The following is a 15,439-nucleotide window of genomic DNA, read 5'->3' on the forward strand; positions in this document are numbered from 1 at the left end:
CACGAAACAAGATCACAATGTGAATTCATGACAAGGCAGGCATGTCACATCACCCGTGCCACAACACTGGCACACTAATTGTACTCTGTTTCACTGCAGAGGAAGATGGATCTCCTGTGGATATGCCTGTCCCAGATTACCTTGATGACATGGATGACTAGCCGATAGACATTCCCCAGGAGACTATCCAAAAGGTCCCTGAAACCCTCCAGACCCCACCTTCAGTCACAAGGAGGAGCACAGAACAAGCAGCCATCGCAGAGGATCCACCCACCACCCCAATTGTAAGACCTGCCAGCTCCAATACAGCTGAGGACTCAGACAACACTGGCACCAGCTTTGAGAGAACTGTAGTTGGAGTACAGCGGGAGCTGGCCAAGGAGGTGCGGGTGGGGATGCGAACTATGGCAGCCAGCCTAGAGGGGGTGCGTTCGTGCATGATGTCATCTGCAGATCAGGCAGCAGCTATGCAAGCCCTAACATCTATCTTGCAGGAACTGCAAAAAACCCAGAAGGAAATCAGTACAGCTGTAATACAGTTGACCCAACATCTGCAACAGCAATCCTGTAAACGCGTGCACGAATGCAACATTGAACCCCTCAGGGGCGACCTGGCTGCCTACCATCGTGATGTGGCTGCTATTCTCAAGAACCAGCAGATCCTCCTTGCTGCAGTACTGCCCTTAAGACCTTCACAAGGAGTAGCGACTGGGATGTCTGACTCCACGTCTTCTAACACTGAGGTGTGTGTTGCCCCTTCACAACCACCACCAAAAAGGACAGAGGAGGCAACACACACATCAGAAGAAGAAGACATGGAACAGATCACATTCACAAGGAAAAGTACCCGGAAGCACTAGTCCCTGCACATGGCCAACTATTACCAAGGTCCTGCGCTTTGTAACTTGCCAGTCTTGCAACAACTGTACTCAAGCACTGTTCTGCAAACCACTGCATATCTTGTCACCCAGCCCAGTGATTGTCTCTCTCCTACTCATTGGCAAATACTGTCTCTCGGCACTGTCTGAAACATCAACCCCAGCATGTCAAAAGCATTTCGGTAACCCCTTGTGTAGGATCACAATGTAAGATGTCACTATAATGGACTCACAATCATGGACAATGTACAGATAGCACGACAGCACTTTTCACTAAATAGCACTTACACAACAAATCTGTCTCTGGGTAATGTGACATATCAACTGTGCAGTAGATAACTGAAATGTGCCTACTGTCAAATTACGTAGCTTGTCAATACAACTTTCCTGATATTATGTAGTCAGATAAATCAGCACAGTGCCCATGATTGCATCATACTCTGCCCTTCCTGAGGGTAAGATCTGATGAAGTGAGAAACCATACACCATCATGCTGTGTTGGACAGAAGAATGCTTCCTCAAGGGATAACTAAGTCATCAAATAGTGGCCACAAAATGTTGTCACCATGCAATAATAACACATATAACAGTGCACACTAATCTAAGCAAACACTACAAAAACTGCATAAATGAACGTGTCTGAGTTCACATATAAATAGGTAATGCTGCTGAACTGTGTCACAAATGACGTATGAGAGTCATGAAGACAAGAATACAAGAGTGCCAATGAGAACTCATCTTATAAGGGTGTCCTTGATCATCACACTGCAGTCAGACCTAAAACTGTTCCCCCAATACCAAGTCTAGAAGCACTGTTTGTGACTTTGAAAACACACTTATCAACAGAAACACATTGTCATCCATATTAACTGTGATTGGTGGTTGCAACGAAGGGTGGACACTTTGCAAGGTAGCTCTGGGCTAGCTGCCAATCGTACAGCTCAGCTGGGATTTATTTGTAGCATAGGACACAAATGTAATAGTACAAAATTCATGTACACTGAGTTCAAACCCAGGATCAAGTACCATTTAACACATACTGTTAAGGGTTAACCAAATATTTATTAAATGCTAATCACAGAAGAGGAAACTGAGGGAAAAATCTTACCTACCCTAATCTACCCTGACTACTCATTACCCACAACTGTCCCTAACTAACCTAAGCTACACTTACTTTTCACATGTAACGAAACGTTCTAAACATCCACCCCCCCCCTTATGAGACGGGACACATGAAGGACAACACATACTAACCTAAACACATTGTATACTATTCTAAACAAATATATATATTTTTTATTTTTTTATTATTGTTTTGTATTTTTTTTGTATTTTCTTTTTCTTTAAACACACAAGAACCCCAACATAGCCACACACACACACACCCACACACTTAATAAGTACAAATAGAAGGAATCAGGACCCCCCACCCACTAACACTAACTAAACTAACAGCCTATACTAACCTAACACTAAGCCCCCTAAGCCCACTAACTATAAGAATAAGGAAAGAGGAGGGAGGGGAGGGAATAATTTCCATTTCAAGTACAGTCTAGAGGTTGGCCCTGCGGAGGGTCCTCTTGATTGACTTAACACGCCGGTTAATGTGGCGCACATCCTGGCTCAGGTGGCTTAACTTGCGCACCACACGGTCCATCTTCCGTTCCATGTTGTGGAAGGCTGCAGGGTCAACAGATGGAGCTGTAGCAGTCTGGGTACCGGTGGAGGAGGTCTGTGTAAGTGTGTGTGGAGCCAAGCCCAGTGGGCTGTCCTGCACCTGTAGCAATGCTGGGGCCTGGAAGTCCAGCAGATGTAGGGATAACAGTCCCAGCTGTGGGTGGAGCCACCTGGCTTGAAGTGGTGGTTGTGCTGGTGGTGGCTGTGGTGGGCAAAGTAGGCCCACCCTGTGGGAAGGCTCTCCATGCCCCGGAGGCCCGTTCATGGCGATATCGCCGGGCCATCCTCCTGAACCCCGACTCCACCAGCAGGATGTGCTGGTATCTCATGGCCCGGCGCTGGAATTCACGGACCTGGTCTGGAGTCATGTTTGCAGCTGTGAAGACAAATGCAAATATTCTACATTAGTAACTGCATTGTGTGAAATGGCACAAGAAGTTAATCAGACAATACATCTACTGTACTTGTAACAGCTCATATAACAATACAGATCATTGAATGTCACTGAGGAAGTACATGGCAGGCCAGCCTACAAAGGTCACATCACACATAGCACATCCATAACCTACAAGATGGGTAACAACTGGCTTTGACTTGCCATCTGAGTTCTGCCAGTTATCAGCTAAGAATCATGCTGCATATCCTCCGCCAAGACCTGGGCTACAAATGTCAGTGTACGGAATGCAAAACTAAAGCCACATGGCCTGCAAGTTGTAACTGGACTTTCCAGTATAGTACCAAGTTCCATACCTGAGTGTGTATACTAGGTTCCAACCAAACAGTCACTTATTCACATGTATGTGTAACATACTGGTAGCATCAGTACTAGGTACCCCATTCACAAACCCATGCCATGTTTGAGGGTGGGGTGGTGGATAAACAACTATCAATTTCCAACAACATGTACACTGAGGAGTGTATAGAAAACTCCACACGTGTTTGGCTCTACACACACACCACAGGTAAGGTCTATCAACAATTAGGAGTCAGCAAACACTAGACCAATCATAGGGCCACACATGTCAGGAAATGCAGAACTTGGTACACAACATATACTTCCAGTAACCTGACTTACATCAGACACAGAGTTGCAAAAACACCCATGATCATGATTTGCATGCACACCTAGGCCATTGCACTCAAGTTCCACATACTTGTAGCACTACATGTGGAAGTACATGCTGCTAGGAGGTTCTACCTACAGTTTCATAAGTACGTTGGTAAATAGGGAAGCAGAAATCTATTGGAAAGCAATTTGCTGTACCAATCTTGGAGAATGTGGGTCTGACAGGCTGACTAAATCGGAGCTGACTTCCAGTGTGACTCTTATTGATACAAGTGTCATCCACATGACTAACCCCAGTACTCACAGTGGGGCCTACAGGAATGGCCTACAATCCCTAGATAATACCATTGGATACGCATTGGCCAACTCAAAACATTTGAGAAACTGAAATCCCACTCATGGAACAAGAGAAATGATTGCCCAACGCATCACACCTTGCTATGCGTTCAACACACACGAGTCCATGAACAGCAAACACAACATATAACACACATATCAACACTTACTGGAGTGTTCGGGATCCTCAAATGTCGCCACTTCTCCCACAGTGTAGGGTGCCAGTCCACCTGTAAGGCATGGAAGGAAGAAATGTGCTCAAAATCTGTGCACAGAGCAACAATTTCATAAACATATACAATGTGTAGGCTGAATAAGGAAATGGCAGCCATTCAGACATGATGATACTGCATCTGATATATCACGGCCAACTTGTACATAGCATGGGTCTCCTGTGACAGTTACACACATATCTGCACACATACATTGGCCCTAACTATCATGTGTTTGCAAACATGCCCCGTAATTGGTGACCAGAAAATATTATGGAGTGTAATCGTCTCATCATGTGCATCCAAGAGAGACATCCAAAGCCTGATTACTTGAGGACTGCATTACCAGTCAAACATGCCTTGTGGCCATGACACATTTATTACACATAGGTACAATGTACAGAGGGAGGGGCAGGGACTTTTGTAAGCCCTCCTGTTGTTACATTTGATTCAATTGATGTGGCCCAGCTATGGTGATTTGCACCAACCATGGAGATGTGAAGCCATGTGCATACCTTTGGACTGCCATCCATATTTGGAATGTGGCACAACTAACTCCAACAAACATTCTAAGATGTTAGCTGAGGGCACCTTACACCTTCTCACGATGTTTTCAAATCCAGATCTGACATGTATCCAAAAAGATAAAGGAACACAATAATCCCAAACATTCATAGTACTTCCGTGAACGCTTTCCTTCCACACTCACCAGACTCACATGAGACATATGTCTGAGCCACATTGCTATTATCAATTGACGTGAAGGCAGCACTCATTTTCTGCATCATGTAGTGATTCTAAAGTCAGTCTAGCTATTGCATCAACAAAGTTAGCCAATATGATGGTACATCTTTACTTCTCTGTCAAAAGTGCCCTATATGGACATGATTGGCTCCTATTTTGTTTGGTTGTCTGACACAAAGGCCGCACCAATTTACTTCATGGAAAAGTATCCTGTAAGTTTGCTGAGCACGTGCTACCTGACAGCTAGCAATTGTGATCCTTACAATAGTGCATCAATTATCCCTGTATGTTTCCCCAGCATTACACACAGTCAGCAATTTAGCTGGCAGACATAGTACAAATCCTCTCATGTCACTACAGAGCATTTAATCGTGCACATTCACATGATTAGTACTCACCAACAGTGCCACCAATCATGAGTCCCAGGTGGTCCAAGAGATCCTGCTCCCTGGTGATGAGGTCAGCCTCCAGCTGGTGGTCACTCCTCTGGCTGGCATACACACGCTGCAGGTGATGCAGCACCTTTCCCCACCGGATTCTGCACGCCTCTGTTTGATACCCCTGTATCACCCTGCCCCCTGCCTCGATCATGAGTGGCAAGAAATGGCACACAAGCCATATGAACCCCCCAACTCCTCTTCACCCATCCTGCCAAGACGTGGCCTACCAGACATTGTAGAAATGTGAAAGGGAATAGGGGTTAAAGAAATAGAAAGGGGAAAAGGGGGAAAGTAGGGGTACAAATAAAGATGAAAAGTAAACTTAACCACTAAAAGAGCCCAACTATCCCCAAACTACCACTACCCACAACAGACTCCCACAAACAACAAAAACACTGGGTAAATGGACAAATGTACACAAAACACAGTAGGACAGTACACACCAGCAATATTTATTTCACAAATTGACAATACAGATAGCACACAGGACAAAAAAGCACAAAATCTCAGGACACCACTCTCTTCACAGCCACAAAGTCTAGAAGAATCATAGACTGCAAAGTGAAAGTGATAGTACACCCACTGTACATGATCTGTAAACAGGATATCCTATTACATAATTTCCTGTATGAAATGTCCGCCCTTTTTCGCGTTATGGGTCATTTTTTGTCCAACAATACTGTATTTGCGTCATTTTTGTTTACGCACAGGAGTGAAAATTAGCCCACATCCAAATAATAGTACATGGCCTGTACAAATATCTGGATGCAGCCTAATGTTCACTCCTGTGCGTCAAAAAAAATGACGCAAATACAGTATTGGTGGGCGAAATTCTTTTAGTGCATTAACTGGTTTTGGGCATTTTTTCTGTTTTTATGTTATGTTACATTTGGGACACATCAGAGATAGGCTGATTGAACACACTATGGTGTTGATGGTGTATGTTCACATGTGTGACATCATACTGCAGCGGACCATGATCCGCTACTCCCTTCACAGTATTTTTACAATTGGCTGACGCTATAGATGGTCATAAGTGTGGCCTACATATATGTGTTGCACAAATTGGGCATGTTTGGCATAAGGAGAGGATAGCAATGTGACGCACATATGTACAATACCTAAATGCCTTCGGCTCAAAGTGTGTGCTTTGGCAACTTATGTATTTGTTGACCAAGTGTGTGTGTATCCCATGAAGCATTATTGCACATATGCTTGTATGAATGTGACGTCCATGTGTCTAATCCTTAGATGCAAGTAATTGTGGAACTGACTGAGGGCATGTGTTAGTCATACATGTAGCTAAATCCGTAATGTGGACTTCCAAGATTTAGGGTAACGTAGACACCACATGTTTGAAAGCATGCACCAGATAGATGGCAGACGCTTGTTCATGTCAATGGTTCACATTTTCACCATCCTATGTCCTAGAGTTTTGGTAACAGCTTCCTAGGCACTAGTTGGTGAATCCCACAGTGAGTCATACACATGCATTGAGGAAGTGCACAGACAGACAAGGGTGAATCTCAAATGTATGATGACACCACAGTTGAGGCCATAGAAGTGAGCAACAACTATCAAGTGGCTGTGGTGGACCAGCATACAAGGCAGCACGTGTCCACATATTTCCAGTTATCAATTGCACATAGGTGTCTTGTTCATGTGTGTGGTCCAATGATGATCCTGTATATAGTTTGGGGTGTAATTTGTCACAGTTCGGTCCAGGACTCATCATGAGTCAGTGGCAGCTATTCCTGTATCTACTGAGTATCCTTGGTTGATCAATGTGAGTAAAGTGGATAAGGACATGTGAACCTACATGGGGATGGTCCCACCATGTCACTAAAGACGTGTATTGAGACAGTCAACAGGGCAACCTTGGTGTGCTGAGTGAGATAATGTCTCAGGTGTCATGTTCCGGCAGGTGTCATTACAACATTTGTACACAGGTTAGCCTCTGCATTTCCCACTGCATCTGGGAACATCATAGCCTCTGTGCTGATTATTCTCACAGCTATTAACCATACACGGCCCATCACTATGTTGTGAGCACTGTGATTCTGTGTGTGAACTGTCAGGGTCCTGACGTGTGGATTTTTCACGGACATTATCAGAGGTTGCTGGTTCTGCTGAAGGTCCCCTGCATACGGCCCTGGGACACTGTCACACTTTGTCATTCATGCATAAATGAGATCCAGACAAGGGATGGGCCATGAATTTTGCTTTTCAAAGAGGATTTAACTCAAATGGTACAGTTAAAAGGCAGATGATGTTATACAATGTATTTGGGTATGCATTGAAGAATCCCATGCCCATGCCCAATACCCCCTGATGAATGAGAGGTTTGCTAACGCAAGTGTGGTACATATGTAGACACAGGGATACTTTAGTGTGAAGCACAGACAGATGCCAGTCAGGCTGACAGAATGCAGGGTGATTCAGGATCCAGCAATTGGACAAGTTACATAATCAGTGGACTGACTCAGACTGTTTGGAGGACGAACTAGACAGTTGACATGTCAAACTGTGTATGTCCTGTGTTTTTGAAGGTGACAAATGAACCCAAGGGCTGTGTTACACAGCTTAATTAGTATCAATGCTTAACGGTGTATTTGACATAATGGCAACTCCTATGCTGTTCCAGGCATCAGCAGGGGCAGTGCTTGTTGAAATGGGTTGTGTGCATGGAGGTGATCACAGGTGTGGGCTGCATCTGTTTCTCACCAGTCCTGTAGGTGAGATTTGCATTTTAAGGGCCAACATACTTTTTCACACGGGAAGCAATCTACAGGTGCTAACAGGGCTTTGAAACTAGAAGACAGTGTATAAATTAACCTGACGTCCATGCCGTCAGATGTTCTATGACAATGGCATACCATAGGAAAGGGTGCAGCACACTGGATTGCTATTGTTAGTCTGTGTGTGTAGAGGAGGTAATATGAGGGTGCACATCTTAGTATTCCAGAGACCTCTTCAGACAGGTGGGTTGTGACCAGGTGCATGGGCGTGTCAGGAGTTAGGAAATGGGCTGACATGTACATGGAATGTCATGTGTTCAATGTTGCTCATATGATTGGCACTTGTGCTGTCTATGTTCTGCTTCTATGGAACTCTAGTCACAGATAGTCCTTGCAAATATTGGATGCAGTTGGACTTACTGCTGTCAAGGGTCTGGTCAGACATTCCTGTTACTGATGCAAAAGCACATCGACTGCCTCATGTATGAGGCTTGTTTTCCCCTTATTGAGTGATGGTGTCTTAGTTGTGTGCCATATGCTGCGTTAGACCTTGATTTCAACATGTATGTGTGAAATAGGTGTGGTCCTCTGCTATTGGCCTTCAAAGGAGAAATGTACATGATAGATGTCATTTACAGTGTGTGTGTATGTGACCATTGTATGTTAGGCATCACATTAGCTCTGGGATTTTCAGTGTCCTAATCAGTATATCAGTAATGCTCCATGAGGCAACACTCTTATTCTGATAAGTAGAGATGAAGGTGTGCAAAAATGATTAGCCAGACCATGATATGGTGATTATTATATGTGTTTATTTAAATTAGTTAACTAAAGTGGTGATGGTGATTAGATTTAAAAGAAATTGTTGACGATATGTTGCCGCCTGCGTATACCAGCGGCCGTGTTCTGTAGTTCCCCCTCATGTTGCAGGCCAGCATCCTCATCTTCCTCCTCTTCAGGCATGTGTGGCTCTGGTTCCAGGAGAGGAATGTTCCTTTTGATGCAAATGTTGTGCAATATTGCACATGTTAGGATGATCTTACAGACCATCTCCGGGGAATATAGGAGGCTACCACCAGTGATGTCGAGGCACCGTAACCTTGACTTGAGGATGCCGAAGGTCCTCTTGACTATGTGCGTCGTTGTAGGCACGCTCTGCAGCAGTACTCGGGTTGCCAATAGGTGTCATTATCCATGGCTGGATGCCATACCCCTGATCAGCTGCAAGAGAAAATGAATGGGATCATGTTGATGTAACGGGCCCTTGTGAAATGACCTTGCATGGCAGTAGTTGTATTGTGTTGTCTGTGACTCTTTTGTGTTATAATGTAGCATCACTTGGATGAACAAGTGTTTGTCTGTTGACCGTTTGTCAGCAGTATGTTTTGGGATTTGCAGTACAGTGTGCCCTACCTAGCATTGTGACTTGTGATACAGGTGTCCCTGTGTCTTTACTGGGGGTGAGATGATAGTTCCATACACAGGTTAAAATTGACAGTGTTGTTAACACGTTCATATCAATGTACCCTGGACATCCCATACCTTTAAACTTATGCAATGGATTCATGTAAACGTCACTGGGACATTTACATTTTGCAAGGTGACATTTAGGCAACCCACTCCACACGTTGTGATCTTTGACGTCTTAATATTAGGCTGTACAGTAATTTCCGATGTGTGATAGGTTCAATGGTGACCTAAGAAACATAGCTAGCGATGTCATAACCTCAGTGTGTTCCTGTTCACATGTGGCTGGTGTGGTGTATGTGTTGTGTTTCCTAGAGGGTTGCTGTGCAGTGTGTATATAAGTAGGTTCTTGTACTTACCAACAAGTGTTCCATTGTCATACCGTCCATCCTGGAAGTGTTCATTGATGTGCAGTGACGGAAGATGAAGGAGTCATGAACACTCCCAGGATATTTCGCCACGATGTTGGTGATCAATCCCTGGTGATCGACAATGGCCTGCACGTTGATGGAATGTGTGTGCTTCCTGTTGGGGTAGAGGTGTTCAGTTGCAGCAGGTGGCACAAGACGTACATGTGTGCAGTCGATTGCACCAAGGACATGTGGGAAGCCACTGATGAGGTAGAACCCCTGTTTTGTTTCCTGCTACTTCTGCAGTGTGTTAGAGAAGCAGATGTGGCGGGGTGTAAGTCCAATGATGGCATCCAGTACTTTGGGCAAAAAGGCAGAGAATGATGGTTGTGATATTCCGGCAACCAGGGCACCAGTTGTTTGAAAAGAGCCACTGGCCAGCATGTGAAGTACGTCAAGCAGCTTGGTTTCTGTTGGGATGGTGCAGGGTGTCAGCACAGTGGCTGCCAACTGCGGTTCAATGTTGCGCAGCAGCTGCTGAACGGCCTGCCAGTTCAACCTGTACCTCTGGATGATGTTGTGTTCCCTGAGGCCATGAATGAATCAATCAATCAATCAATCATATGATTTATAAAGCGCACTACGTACCCGTGAGGGTTTCAAGGCACGGAGGGAGCTGTTGTTACTGGTCGAAGAGCCAGGTCGTGAGGAGTCTTCTGAAGGTGAGTAGGTCTTGAGTCTGTCGCAGGGTAATGGGGAGGGTGTTCCAGGTTTTGGCGGCGAGGTATGAGAAGGATCTGCCACCGGAGGTCTTTCTTCGGATGCGGGGGACGACGGCGAGGGTGAGGTTAGTGGAGCGGAGCTGACGGGTGGGGGTGTAGAAGCTGAGTTTGTTGTTTAGGTAGGCTGGTCCGATGTCGTGGAGCGCTTTGTGAGTGTGGGTAAGAAGCTTGAAAGTGATCCTTTTGTCCACGGGGAGACATTGAAGGTTTCTCAGGTGGTGGGAGATGTGGCTGTGGCGGGGTACGTTGAGGATCAGCCGGGCGGAGGCGTTTTGGATGCGTTGGAGGCGTAGTAGGTCTTTTGCTGGGATGCCTGTGTAGAGTGCGTTGCCGTAGTCCAGCCTGCTGCTGACAAGGGCCTGTGTCACTGTTCTTCTTGTTTCTGTTGGGATCCACTTGTAGATTCTGCGGAGCATGCGGAGTGTGTTGTAGCTGGAGGAGGAGACTGAGTTGACCTGTTTAGACAAGGTGAGGGAGGAGTCGAGGATGAAGCCCAGGTTGCAAACGTGGTCGGACGGTGTCGGTGGGGTTCCTAGTGTGGTGGGCCACCAGGAGTTGTCCCAGGTGGAGGGGGTGGGTCTGAGGATGAGGACCTCCGTCTTGTCCGAGTTCAGTTTCAGACGTCTGTTTCTCATCCATTCGGCGATGGATTTCATTCCCTCATGGAGGATGGTTTTGGCGGTGCCCGGGTCTTTGGTGAGTGAGAGGATGAGCTGGGTGTCGTCGGCATAGGTGAGAATGTTGAGGTTGTGTTGTCAGGCCACATGTGCGAGGGGTCCATGTAGATCTTGAACAGCGTCGGGCTGAGGGATGAGCCTTGGGGGACGCCGCAGATGATGTCGGTGGCTTCGGAGCGGAAGCGTGGGAGACGGACTCTCTGGGTTCTGCTGGAGAGGAATGAGACGATCCAGTCGAGGGCTTTCCCTTGAATTCCGGTTTCGTGGATGCCTGATTTCAGGGTGCGGTGGCAGACTGAGTCGAAGGCCAGATAGGTCCGGAGGAGGAGGGCTGATGTTTCGCTGTTGTCCATTTGGCGTCTGATGTCGTCTGTGGCGGCGAGAAGGGCGGCTTCGGTGCTGTGGTTTTATCTGAAGCCAGACTGGGAGGGGTCTAGGATGCCGTTGTCTTCGCGGTGGCTGGTTAGTTGTGTGTTGACGATTTTTTCAATCACCTTTTCTGGGAAAGGGAGCAGGGAGATGGGTCGGAAGTTCTTGAGGTCGTTGGGGTCTGCTTTGGGCTTCTTGAGGAGGGCACGGATTTCGGCTTGTTTCCATTTTTCAGGGAATGTCGCTGTTTCGAAGGAGATGTTGATGACCTTCCGTAGTTGGGGGGCGATGGTGGAGTCGGCTTTGTTGTATACGTGGTGGGGTCAGGGGTCTGACGGAGATCCTGAGTGGATGGAGTTCATGATCTTGCGTGTCTCTGTGTCGTTCACGTTGGTCCAGGAGGTCAGGTGGATTGCACATGTGGAGTGTTCGGGGGTGGGGTCTGGCGTGGGAGTGGCCTCGAAGCTGTCGTGGATGTCGGTGATCTTCCGGTGGGAGAAGGTGGACAGTGCGTTGCAGAGTTCTTGGGATGGAGGGATGTCGTTGATGTTGGCGCTGGGGTTGGAGAGTTCTTTCACGATGCTGAAGAGCTCTTTGCTGTCGTGTGCGTTGTTGTCCAGGCGGTCTATGAAGTGGGATTGTTTGGCTTGTCTGATGAGTTGGTGGTGCTTGCGGGTGGCGTCCTTGTGGGCTGTGAGGCTGTTAGGTGTGTGTTTGAGGAGCCATTCCTTTTTTAGCTTCCGGCAGTCACGTTTGGAGTTTAGGAGCTCGTCGGTGAACCAGGTGGCTTTTCTCCTGGCTTGGTTGTCAGTGGGTTTTTTGAGTGGCGCGAGGGTGTTGGCGCATTCATTGATCCACAGGGTGAGGTTGTGGGCGGCGGTGTCTGGGTCGGTGGAGTCGTGGGTGGGTTCTGGGCGAGGGCGTTGGTAAGCTGGTCTTCCGTAACTTTGCTCCAGCATCGGCGGGGTGGTTGTTGGGTGCGTTGGTGCTCGGTATGTTTCTTGTAGGTGAAGTGGATGCAGTGGTGGTCGGTCCAGTGGAGTACGTGGTATGGTTGAAGGTGACATGGGCGCTTGAGGAGAAGATGGGATCAAGCGTGTGGCCGGCGATGTGGGTTGGTGTGTTGACGAGTTGTCTGAGGCCGTGGTTGGTGAGGTTGTCGATCAGAGTAGTGGAGTTGGTGTCGTTGTTGTTCTCCAGGTGGAAATTTAGGTCCCCGAGGAGGATGTAATCTGTTGAGGTGAGTGCGTGGGTGCTGGTGAGGTCAGCGAGGGATTCGCTGAATGGTGCTCGTGGTCCGGGGGGTCTGTAGATGAGCGTTCCTCTGAGAGTGGTGTTGGGGTCGGTGTGGATGCGGAAGTGTAGGTGTTCGGCAGTCTTGAGGGAGTCGTCAGTGTGGGTGTCGACCTAGAGGAAGGATTTGTGAGTGATGGCTATGCCTCCTCCGATTCCGTTGTTGCGGTCCCTACGGATGATCTTGTAGCCGTCCGGGATGGCTATTGTGATGTCGGGCACCGAGGCGTTGTTCCACCAGGTTTCGGTCAGGAAGGCTACGTCTGGGGCGGTGGAGTCGAGCAGGTCCCAAAGCTCGATGGCGTGCTTGCATGCGGAGCGGGTGTTGAGGAGTATGCAGTGGAGGTGGTTAGTTTCGGTCTTTGTTGGTTTCGTTGTTCTGTCGCAGGTGAATCTGCAGGTGCGGCATGCGAAGGGTCCGTGGGTGTTCCTTGGTGAGGGCTGGGAGCATGCTGTGATGCAGCTAGGATTGAGGGCGTTGAGTTGGTCGGCCGTGTAGCGGTGTCTGGAGGTGCAGGGGTCTCGCGGACCAGGGGGGGTGGCGCTGGGCGCGGTCCAGGCGCAGACTGGCTTGCCTTTGGCGCGCCGCGTCTGCCATAAGAGGAGGGGAAGGTGGGAGTGGCAGCTGGGAGGCGGGAGGGCTTGTCCTATGGGAGGGCTGGGGCCAAACCAGACGCATCGGCGGGAAAGGGAACGAGAAAACGGTGAGAGAAGGAGGGTTGTTCTGGGGCGGAATATCCTCTCCTGCCTTCTGCGCTGCCTTTGGGGTCCCTGCTGGTGTTGTTGTAGCTGCTGTTGTTGCTTCTGGGCTCTGCGTCTGAGTGCACGCTGGATTAGAATTACCTCCATGTCTCCCTGTTGCTGCTCTGCTGTTGCTTCTGTGTGTTCTGATTAAATACAGGTGTGTTTGCCCCATTTTTACGCCTGTCCTGACCCAGGCGTTAATTTTTGACGCAAATTGGGCTGTGCTTCATTTTCCAGCTCCACCTCCCAGCCGTGCGTCATTTTTGCCAAAAAGCATAAATACGACGCGCGTGCGTTTAAGTCATTTTTTGGACAGGAACGCCTACCTTGCATATGATTAACGCAAGGCGGGTTGACGCATCCCAAAAATTATGCACACAGCCGAATTTTGCCGTCCGCGGGCTCAGGCGTCAAAGTTTAAATACGGGGCAACGTTAGCGCTGAATGTGCGTCAACATTTTTGATGCACATTCGGCGCAGACGGAGTATAAATATGCCCCTGAATGTGTAAAAAAAAACTTCATGTGAGCTGAAGCACGTCCTGCATTGCATGAAATTTAACTCGACCTTCTAGAATGCAGACTTTTAAACAAGGCAAATCAAGAATAAAGAGAAAGGAAAGACAGCTATTAACATCACTTGCTTTAACAAGAAATAATTGGAGTTCATAACTAGAATCTAAAAAGAACAAGCATTGGCAAAACCAATAGGTCTTGCCTATGACTGCTGATCAGCATGACTAAAACTTTGTGACATAGAGGAGAGTGGTGTGTAGTGTTCTAGTGTGGCGTGGCGAAGAGTGGATTGCATGTTGTCTTTACATATTGGCGACCAGAAAGTTATCTGCTATGTGCTAATCTAGATTCTTTTGGAACAAGAGGGCAGGCAAAACAGCAGAAAAAACAGTATTGGTATGGTCTCTGACATCTGTATCATACCACCCTTGACGGGGCATAGCCCTTTTAAAGTGTTAAGAGGTAGAGAACCAGTTACAAAAGATAACAACACTTGGATGAGTCAAGAGTTTCAAAGTAAGTGGTCTCCGGAGGTAGTGAAAGCTAATATCATGGTGGCACAAACAGTTTATAAACACTACTATCTAAAGAAACACTGTGTGAAAGATGCTCCCCTCTGGAAGAAAGTGACACAGTAAATTCTCAGAACCTCTACAAGTCAGGGAATTTTACACTGGTTCAGCCAAATTGAGCGACTTTAAAGGTTGGCACTTCAAAAGATTGGCAAACTATAACAGTCTAATGCCATGGGACCAGGCAGAAAGGACGGAAGTTGTGGTGACTAATTGGTTGTAGGATGAGGATGGCTTTGCTCCTGCTTCCATCTGTAATGAGAATCTCATCAGTGTGATTGTAAGGGTCTGTGATTCCAACACGACCAATATAGAGGACAGCTCTGCTAGTGCCACGTCTATGAGTCAAGGACGAACTACGAGTAAGGCAACTCCAATTGAGGATTCTGATAAAGATACCATAGTTTCAGCAGTCAACAGTCACTCAATCTGGGAGGGTTACGTTTCTTCCCGGAAAACCTAAGGAATTTTGGATGGGATGCATAGGCTTTGGTGGGGTGAATGACACCATTTAAGATAATATTCTATTGTCCATTATCGTGCTGGTGGTTAATTTGATGAGCTGTGGCTCCATGGTGT

Source organism: Pleurodeles waltl, chromosome 3_1 (genome assembly GCF_031143425.1).
Source record: "Pleurodeles waltl isolate 20211129_DDA chromosome 3_1, aPleWal1.hap1.20221129, whole genome shotgun sequence".
In the NCBI taxonomy this organism is placed as follows: domain Eukaryota; kingdom Metazoa; phylum Chordata; class Amphibia; order Caudata; family Salamandridae; genus Pleurodeles; species Pleurodeles waltl.